Source organism: Salmo salar, chromosome ssa07 (assembly GCF_905237065.1).
Source record: "Salmo salar chromosome ssa07, Ssal_v3.1, whole genome shotgun sequence".
Lineage (NCBI taxonomy): Eukaryota > Metazoa > Chordata > Actinopteri > Salmoniformes > Salmonidae > Salmo > Salmo salar.
In genome coordinates, this window is record NC_059448.1 from 65,788,960 (window position 1) to 65,798,531 (window position 9,572).

At 46.9% G+C, this 9,572-nt stretch overlaps 1 pseudogene; it reads left to right on the forward strand.

Annotated features, from left to right (window-relative positions):
- Positions 1 to 9,572, forward strand: part of LOC123743814 (proline-rich protein 5-like) — a 64,462-nt pseudogene that overhangs the window by 45,423 nt on the left and 9,467 nt on the right.

Below are 9,572 nucleotides of genomic sequence, written 5' to 3' on the forward strand. Positions count from 1 at the left end.
ATATACACGGGGTACCAGTACTGAGTTGATGTGCAGGGGTACGAGGTAATAACTTGGCTATATACACGGGGTACCAGTACTGAGTTGATGTGCCGGGTACGAGGTAATAACTTGGCTATATACACGGGGTACCAGTACTGAGTTGATGTGCCGGGGTACGAGGTAATAACTTGGCTATATACACGGGGTACCAGTACTGAGTTGATGTGCCGGGTACGAGGTAATAACTTGGCTATATACACGGGGTACCAGTACTGAGTTGATGTGCCGGGGTACGAGGTAATAACTTGGCTATATACACGGGGTACCAGTACTGAGTTGATGTGCTGGGGTACGAGGTAATAACTTGGCTGTATACAGGGAGTACCAGTACTGAGTTGATGTGCTGGGGTACGAGGTAATAACTTGGCTATATACACGGGGTACCAGTACTGAGTTGATGTGCCGGGGTACGAGGTAATAACTTGGCTATATACACGGGGTACCAGTACTGAGTTGATGTGCTGGGGTACGAGGTAATAACTTGGCTATATACACGGGGTACCAGTACTGAGTTGATGTGCTGGGGTACGAGGTAATAACTTGACTGTATACACGGGGTACCAGTACTGAGTTGATGTGCAGGGGTACAAGGTAATTGAGGTAGATATGTACATATAGGTAGGGATAAAGTGACTAGGCAACAGAATAGATCAGAAACAGTCGCAGCAGCTCCTGTGATGAGTCCAAAGAGTTAAATTCTCTGCAGTATCATAAATAGCAGACTACACCATTTCCTTGATGAACACAATGTCCTGAGCAGAAGCCAGATTGGATTTCTAAAAATGATCATACAACAGACCACATTTCCACCCTCCACATTCTAATTGACCAACAAGTAAACCAAAACCAAGGCACAATCTACTCGTGTTTTGTAGACTTCAAGAAAGCATTTGATTCAATTTGGCACATAGGTCTTTTTTTAACGAATAGAAAGTGGAATTGGAGGGAAAACATATGATGTTATTAAATCAGTGTACACTAAAAACAAATGTGCGGTTAAAATTGGCAACAAGCAAACAGACTTCTTCTCTCAGGGACGTGGAGTGAAACAGGGCTGCTCAATAAGTCCAACACCATTTAAAATCTACATTAATGAATTGGCAAAAACATTAGAAGAATCTGCAGCACCTGGTCTCACCCTGCACAACACTGAAGTGTCTGCTGTACGCAGATGACCTGGTGCTGCCGTCTCCCACTAAGGAGGAGTTACAGCAGCACCTAGATCATCTGCACCGGTTGTCCTGGGCTCTGAACGTTAATCACAGGTTCTGTCTGGGCTCTGACCGTTAATCACAGGTTCTGTCTGGGCTCTGACCGTTAATCACAGGTTCTGTCTGACCTGGGCTCTGACCGTTAACCACAGGTTCTGTTAGACCTGGGCTCTGACCGTTAACCACAGGTTCTGTCAGACCTGGGCTCTGACTGTTAATCACAGGTTCTGTCTGGGCTCTGACCGTTAATCACAGGTTCTGTCTGGGCTCTGACCGTTAATCACAGGTTCTGTCTGACCTGGGCTCTGACCGTTAACCACAGGTTCTGTTAGACCTGGGCTCTGACCGTTAACCACAGGTTCTGTCAGACCTGGGCTCTGACTGTTAATCACAGGTTCTGTCTGGGCTCTGACCGTTAATCACAGGTTCTGTCAGACCTGGGCTCTGATCGTTAACCACAGGTTCTGTTAGACCTGGGCTCTGACCGTTAACCACAGGTTCTGTCAGACCTGGGCTCTGACCGTTAACCACAGGTTCTGTCAGACCTGGGCTCTGACCGTTAACCACAGGTTCTGTTAGACCTGGGCTCTGACCGTTAACCACAGGTTCTGTCAGACCTGGGCTCTGACCGTTAACCACAGGTTCTGTCAGACCTGGGCTCTGACCGTTAACCACAGGTTCTGTCAGACCTGGGCTCTGACCGTTAACCACAGGTTCTGTCAGACCTGGGCTCTGACCGTTAATCACAGGTTCTGTCAGACCTGGACTCTGACTGTTAATCTAAAAAAAAAACGGAATATAATGATATTCCAAAAAGGTCCAGAAATCAGGATGAAAAATATACATTCTATTTGGACACAGTTCTATTAGAACACACCACAAACTACACATATCTAGGACTAAATATCAGCTGCACAGGTAGCTTTCACATGGCTGTGAAGGAGCTGAGAGACAAAGCAAGAAGAGCATTCTATGCCATTTAAAGGAACATTAAAATCGAAATTCCAATTAGAATCTGGCAGCAACAAAAATCTAATCAGTTATTGAACCAATTGCTCTAAATGGCAGTGAAGTATAGGGTCCACTATCTAATAATGAATTTACCAAATGGGACAAACATCCAATTGAAATACTGCATGCAGAGTTTTGCCAGACTGTGTTGCAAGTGCAAAGAAAACCTCCAAATAACACATGTAGAGCAGAAATGGGCCAAAGCCCCCACCTCATTCAAATCCAAAGAAGAGACATCACATTTTACAACCATCTAAAACCAAGTGACCCCAAAACATTCCATCACAGCTCTACAATGTCAAGAGATGAAACAAGAGAAGAGTCCCCTCAGCCAGCTGGTTCTGAGGCTCAGTTCACTAACCCAAACCAACCCCATAGAGCCTCAGGACATCACTCAGAAAATCTGGCCCAACCAAATCATCACAACGCAAAATGAAAAATACATCACCTATTGGAAAGACACCACAAAAACATCCAAGTAAACTTCAATGCTACAGACAGTACTTGGTGGCAGACTATCTGACCACTGTGACATATAGAAAACTGAGGAAAACACTGACTAGGTACAGACTCAGTGAGCACAGTCTGGCTATAGAGACAGGTCATCACAGGCAAACCTGGCTGTCCAGAGAGGACAGGCTGTGCTCACTCTGTTCCAGGGGAGAGGTAGAGACAGAACTGCATTTCCTATTACACCGTGGCAAATACGCAGACCTAAGAGAATAGTGCTTTCCCAAAATTATCATTCAGTACAAAGAATTTGAAACTATAAAATATATTTAACTATAAAATATTTATTGGGTGAAAACCCAATATGTGCAGTTTTGTCAGCCAAATATGTGTCCTCCTGCCACAACCTGAGGGACAGCCAAATATGTGTCCTCCTGCCACAACCTGAGGGACAGCCAAATATGTGTCCTCCTGTCACAACCTGAGGGACAGCCAAATATGTGTCCTCCTGCCACAACCTGAGGGACAGCCAAATATCTGTCCTCCTGCCACAACCTGAGGGACAGCCAAATATGTGTCCTCCTGCCACAACCTGAGGGCAGCCAGTGAAAAGTGCAATGTAATGTCAATAATATTCAGTTTTGTTTTGGCTTTCGTACACCATGTCATGTGTCTTCTCAGTCAGGTTGAGACTGGTCTACTACTATTGATTTAATGTATTGTTATTCTCATTAATATTGTTGCTGTTAATGGTAATCCCATGTCCACTACTATTATTATTGCTGTTGGTCCCACCATTTCTGTTATATGTATACTTTGACAATGTAAGTCATTTAACTTTTCATGTCAATAAAGTCTATTGAATTGAATTGAATAGTGCAAAAAGGGTCAATGCAGATATTCTGGTTAGCTATTTGGTTAATTATTTATCAGTCTTATGGCTTGGGGGTAGAAGCTGTTCAGGGTCCTGTTGGTTCTAGACTTGGTTCTAGACTTGGTTCCAGACTTGGTTCATTGGTACCACTTTCAGTGCGGTAGCAGAGCGAAAAGTTTATGACTTGGGTGGCTGGAGTCTTTGACAATTTTTTGGATCTTCCTCTGACACGGCCTGGTATCGAGGTCCTGGATGACAGGGAGCTCAGCCTCAGTGATGTACTGAGCTGTATGCATTACCCTCTGTAGAGCCTTACCCTCTGTAGAGCCTTACCCTCTGTAGAGCCTTAGCCCTCTGTAGAGCCTTACCCCTCTGTAGAGCACTACCCTCTGTAGAGCACTACCCACTGTAGAGCACTACCCTCTGTAGAGCACTACCCTCTGTAGAGCCTTTCCCTCTGTAGAGCACTACCCTCTGTAGAGCCTTTCCCTCTGTAGAGCACTACCCTCTGTAGAGCCTTTCCCTCTGTAGAGCACTACCCTCTGTAGAGCCTTAGCCCTCTGTAGAGCCTTACCCTCTGTAGAGCCTTACCCTCTGTAGAGCACTACCCTCTGTAGAGCCTTACCCTCTGTAGAGCACTACCCTCTGTAGAGCACTACCCTCTGTAGAGCAGTACCCTCTGTAGAGCCTTGCCCTTTGTAGAGCACTACCCCTCTGTAGAGCACTACCCTCTGTAGAGCACTACCCTCTGTAGAGCCTTGCCCTCTGTAGAGCACTACCCTCTGTAGAGCACTACCCTCTGTAGAGCACTACCCTCTGTAGAGCCTTGCCCTTTGTAGAGCACTACCCCTCTGTAGAGCACTACCCTCTGTAGAGCACTACCCTCTGTAGAGCCTTGCCCTCTGTAGAGCCTTGCCCTCTGTAGAGCACTACCCTCTGTAGAGCCTTGCCCTCTGTAGAGCCTTGCCCTCTGTAGAGCACTACCCTCTGTAGAGTCTTACCCTCTGTAGAGCCTTGCCCTCTGTAGAGCACTACCCTCTGTAGAGCACTACCCTCTGTAGAGCACTACCCTCTGTAGAGCCTTACCCTCTGTAGAGCCTTGCCCTCTGTAGAGCACTACCCCTCTGTAGAGCCTTGCCCTCTGTAGAGCCTTGCCCTCTGTAGAGCACTACCCTCTGTAGAGCACTACCCTCTGTAGAGCCTTGCGGTCGGATGTCAAGCAGTTGCCATACCAAGCAGTGATGCAGCCAGTCAAGATGCTTTCTGTGGTGCAGCTGTAGACGTTTTAAGGATTGGTTGAATTGACTTCCTGGTTGTCCCCAGGTCAGAAGCTATTGGTTGTTTTGACTTCCTGGTTGTCCCCAGGTCAGAAGCTACTGGTTGTTTTGACTTCCTGGTTGCCCCCAGGTCAGAAGCTATTGGTTGTTTTGACTTCTTGGTTGCCCCTAGGTCAGAAGCTACTGGTTGTTCTGACTTCCTGGTTGCCCCCAGGTCAGAAGCTACTGGTTGTTTTGACTTCCTGGTTGCCTCCTGGTCAGAAGCTATTGGTTGTTTTGACTTCCTGGTTGTCACCGGGTCAGAAGCTACTGGTTGTTTTGACTTCCTGGTTGCCTCCTGGTCAGAAGCTATTGGTTGTTTTGACTTCCTGGTTGCCCCCAGGTCAGAAGCTACTGGTTGTTTTGACTTCCTGGTTGCCTCCTGGTCAGAAGCTATTGGTTGTTTTGACTTCCTGGTTGCCCCCAGGTCAGAAGCTACTGGTTGTTTTGACTTCCTGGTTGCCTCCTGGTCAGAAGCTATTGGTTGTTTTGACTTCCTGGTTGCCACCGGGTCAGAAGCTACTGGTTGTTTTGACTTCCTGGTTGCCTCCCTGGTCAGAAGCTATTGGTTGTTTTGACTTCCTGGTTGCCACCGGGTCAGAAGCTACTGGTTGTTCTGACTTCCTGGTTGTCCCCAGGTCAGAAGCTACTGGTTGTTCTGACTTCCTGGTTGCCCCCAGGTCAGAAGCTACTGGTTGTTTTGACTTCCTGGTTGCCCCCAGGTCAGAAGCTACTGGTTGTTTTGACTTCCTGGTTGCCCCCAGGTCAGAAGCTACTGGTTGTTTTGACTTCATGGTTGCCCCTAGGTCAGAAGCTACTGTTAGTTTTTACTTCTGGTTGCCCCCAGGTCAGAAGCTACTGGTTGTTTTGACTTCCTGGTTGCCTCCTGGTCAGAAGCTATTGGTTGTTTTGACTTCCTGGTTGTCACCGGGTCAGAAGCTACTGGTTGTTTTGACTTCCTGGTTGCCTCCTGGTCAGAAGCTATTGGTTGTTTTGACTTCCTGGTTGCCCCCAGGTCAGAAGCTACTGGTTGTTTTCACTTCCTGGTTGCCCCTAGGTCAGAAGCTACTGGTTGTTTTGACTTCCTGGTTGCCTCCTGGTCAGAAGCTATTGGTTGTTTTGACTTCCTGGTTGCCACCGGGTCAGAAGCTACTGGTTGTTTTGACTTCCTGGTTGCCTCCTGGTCAGAAGCTATTGGTTGTTTTGACTTCCTGGTTGCCACCGGGTCAGAAGCTACTGGTTGTTTTGACTTCCTGGTTGCCACCGGGTCAGAAGCTACTGGTTGTTTTGACTTCCTGGTTGACCCCAGGTCAGAAGCTACTGGTTGTTTTGACTTCCTGGTTGACCCCAGGTCAGAAGCTACTGGATTCCCTGGCAGAGACGTGGGACTTCTTCTTCTTTCCATGCTTCAGGTTATCTTCTATGATTCCACATCAACATCACTATAAAATAGTAACTGCATACAAAGTAAGACATCTGTCATATTGGGCTGAGTTATGTGCAGTTATCTGGATCATCTCTGTTCTCAGTGGTTAGCATGATGCCAGACAAGATCATATTTTTCTCAGTGATTAGCAGGATGCCAGACCAGAGAGACTGTGATATAGTGAGCAGGAGAGCGATCTGACAGGAAACTGTCTCAGAGTGAAATCAGAATGGAGCCTTCTTCCCATGACCGCTGTCGACCCCCACCTCAGTGTGTGTGTGTATGTGTGTATGCATGCGTCTGTGTCTGTGACTTCTCTGCACAGTTCTCCACTGACATCATTAGAGTGACTGGGTGACCCAGATCTGCTGTCTCCTCTGCCAGGAGCCAGGGACAAACTGGAGCACACAGGAGAGATAGTAGAGTAGAGAGAGAAACCAGAGAGATTGATAAAGAGACTGAGGGATGGACAGAGAGAGAGAGACAGGGAGTGAGATAGATAAAGAGACTGAGGGATGGACAGAGAGAGAGACAGGGAGTAAGATGGATAAAGAAACTGAGAGATGGACAGAGAGAGAGACAGGGAGTGAGATAGATAAAGAGACTGAGGGATGGACAGAGAGAGAGACAGGGAGTGAGATAGATAAAGAGACAGGGATGGACGGAGAGAGAGACAGGGAGTGAGATAGATAAAGAGACTGAGGGATGGACAGAGAGAGAGACAGGAAGTGAGATAGATAAAGAGACTGAGGGATGGACAGAGAGAGAGACAGGGAGTGAGATAGATAAAGAGACTGAGGGATGGACGGAGAGAGACAGGGAGTAAGATGGATAAAGAAACTGAGAGATTGACAGAGAGAGAGACAGGAAGTGAGATAGAGACTGAGGGATGGACAAAGAGAGAGACAGGAAGTGAGGGTGATGGATACAAATAACCTATGCTAGGAGACAGAGGTTTGATGGAGAACACGGGGATGGATAGAAAGACTCCCTCATTTGCGGCAGAAATAGAAAGAGAGGCGAGAACAGAGAACAGGACCAAGAGAGAGGAGAGAACAGGACCAAGAGAACAGAGAACAGGACCAGGAGAGGAGAGAACAGGACTAAGAGAGAGGAGAGAACAGGACTAAGAGAGAGGAGAGAACAGGACTAAGAGAGAGGAGAGAACAGGACTAAGAGAGAGGAGAGAACAGGACTAAGAGAGAGAGAGAGAGAACAGGACCAAGAGAACAGAGAACAGGACCAGGAGAGGAGAGAACAGGACCAGGAGAGAACAGGGAACAGGACCAGGAGAGAGGAGAGAACAGGACCAAGAGAGGAGAGAACAGGACCAGGAGAGGAGAGAACAGGACCAGGAGAGGAGAGAACAGGACCCAGAGAACAGGACCAGGAGAGAACAGAGAACAGGACCAGGAGAGGAGAGAACAGGACCAGGAGAGGAGAGAACAGGACCCAGAGAACAGGACCAGGAGAGAACAGAGAACAGGACCAGGAGAGGAGAGAACAGGACCAGGAGAGGAGAGAACAGGACCCAGAGAACAGGACCAGGAGAGAACAGAGAACAGGACCAGGAGAGGAGAGAACAGGACCAGGAGAGGAGAGAACAGGACCCAGAGAACAGGACCAGGAGAGAACAGAGAACAGGACCAGGAGAGGAGAGAACAGGACCAGGAGAGGAGAGAACAGGACCAGGAGAGGGAGAACAGGACCAGGAGAGGAGAGAACAGGACCAGGAGAGAACAGAGAACAGGACCAGGAGAGAAGAACAGGACCAGGAGAGGAGAGAACAGGACCAGGAGAGGAGAGAACAGGACCAGGAGAGGAGAGAACAGGACCAGGAGAGAACAGGGAACAGGACCAGGAGAGAACAGAGAACAGGACCAGGAGAGGAGAGAACAGGACCAGGAGAGGAGAGAACAGGACCAGGAGAGGAGAGAACAGGACCAGGAGAGGAGAGAACAGGACCAGGAGAGGAGAGAACAGGACCAGGAGAGAACAGGACCAGGAGAGAACAGGGAACAGGACCAGGAGAGAGGAGAGAACAGGACCAAGAGAACAGAGAACAGGACCAGGAGAGGAGAGAACAGGACTAAGAGAGAGAGAGAGAAAAGAAAGAGGAGTGGCTCTAGGCAGAACCAGAACCAGTACACGAACCAGTACCAGTATCAGAACCAGTATCAGAACTAGTATCAATATCAGAACCAGTACCAGTATCAGAACCAGTATTAGTACCAGTATCAGAACAGTACCAGTATCAATATCAGAACCAGTACCAGTATCAGAACCAGTATTAGTACCAGTATCAGAACAGTACCAGTATCAATATCAGAACCAGTACCAGTATCAGAACCAGTATTAGTACCAGTATCAGAACAGTACCAGTATCAATATCAGAACCAGTACCAGTATCAGAACCAGCATTAGTACCAGTATCAGAACAGTACCAGTATCAATATCAGAACCAGTACCAGTATCAGAACCAGTATTAGTACCAGTATCAGAACTGGTATCAGTATCAATATCAGAACCAGTACCAGTATCAGAACCAGTATCAGAACCAGTACCAGTATCAGAACCAGTATCAGTATCAATATCAGAACCAGTACCAGTATCAGAACCAGCATTAGTACCAGTATCAGAACAGTACCAGTATCAATATCAGAACCAGTACCAGTATCAGAACCAGTATTAGTACCAGCATCAGAACTGGTATCAGTATCAATATCAGAACCAGTACCCGTATCAGAACCAGTATCAGTACCAGTATCAGAACTAGTGTCAGTATCAATATCAGAACCAGTATCAGGACTAGTATCAGTTTCAATATCAGAACCAGTACCAGTATAAGAACCAGTATTAGTACCAGTATCAGAACTGGTATCAGTATCAATATCAGAACCAGTACCAGTATCAGAACCAGTATCAGTACCAGTATCAGAACTAGTATCAGTATCAATATCAGAACCAGTATCAGGACTAGTATTAGTACCAGTATCAGAACTAGTATCAATATCAGAACCAGTACCAGTATAAGAACCAGTATTAGTACCAGTATCAGAACTGGTATCAGTATCAATATCAGAACCAGTATCAGTACCAGTATCAGAACTAGTATCAGTATCAATATCAGAACCAGTATCAGGGCTAGTATTAGTACCAGTATCAGAACTAGTATTAGTATCAATATCAGAACCAGTACCAGTATCAGAACCAGTATTAATATCAGTATCAGAACTAGTATC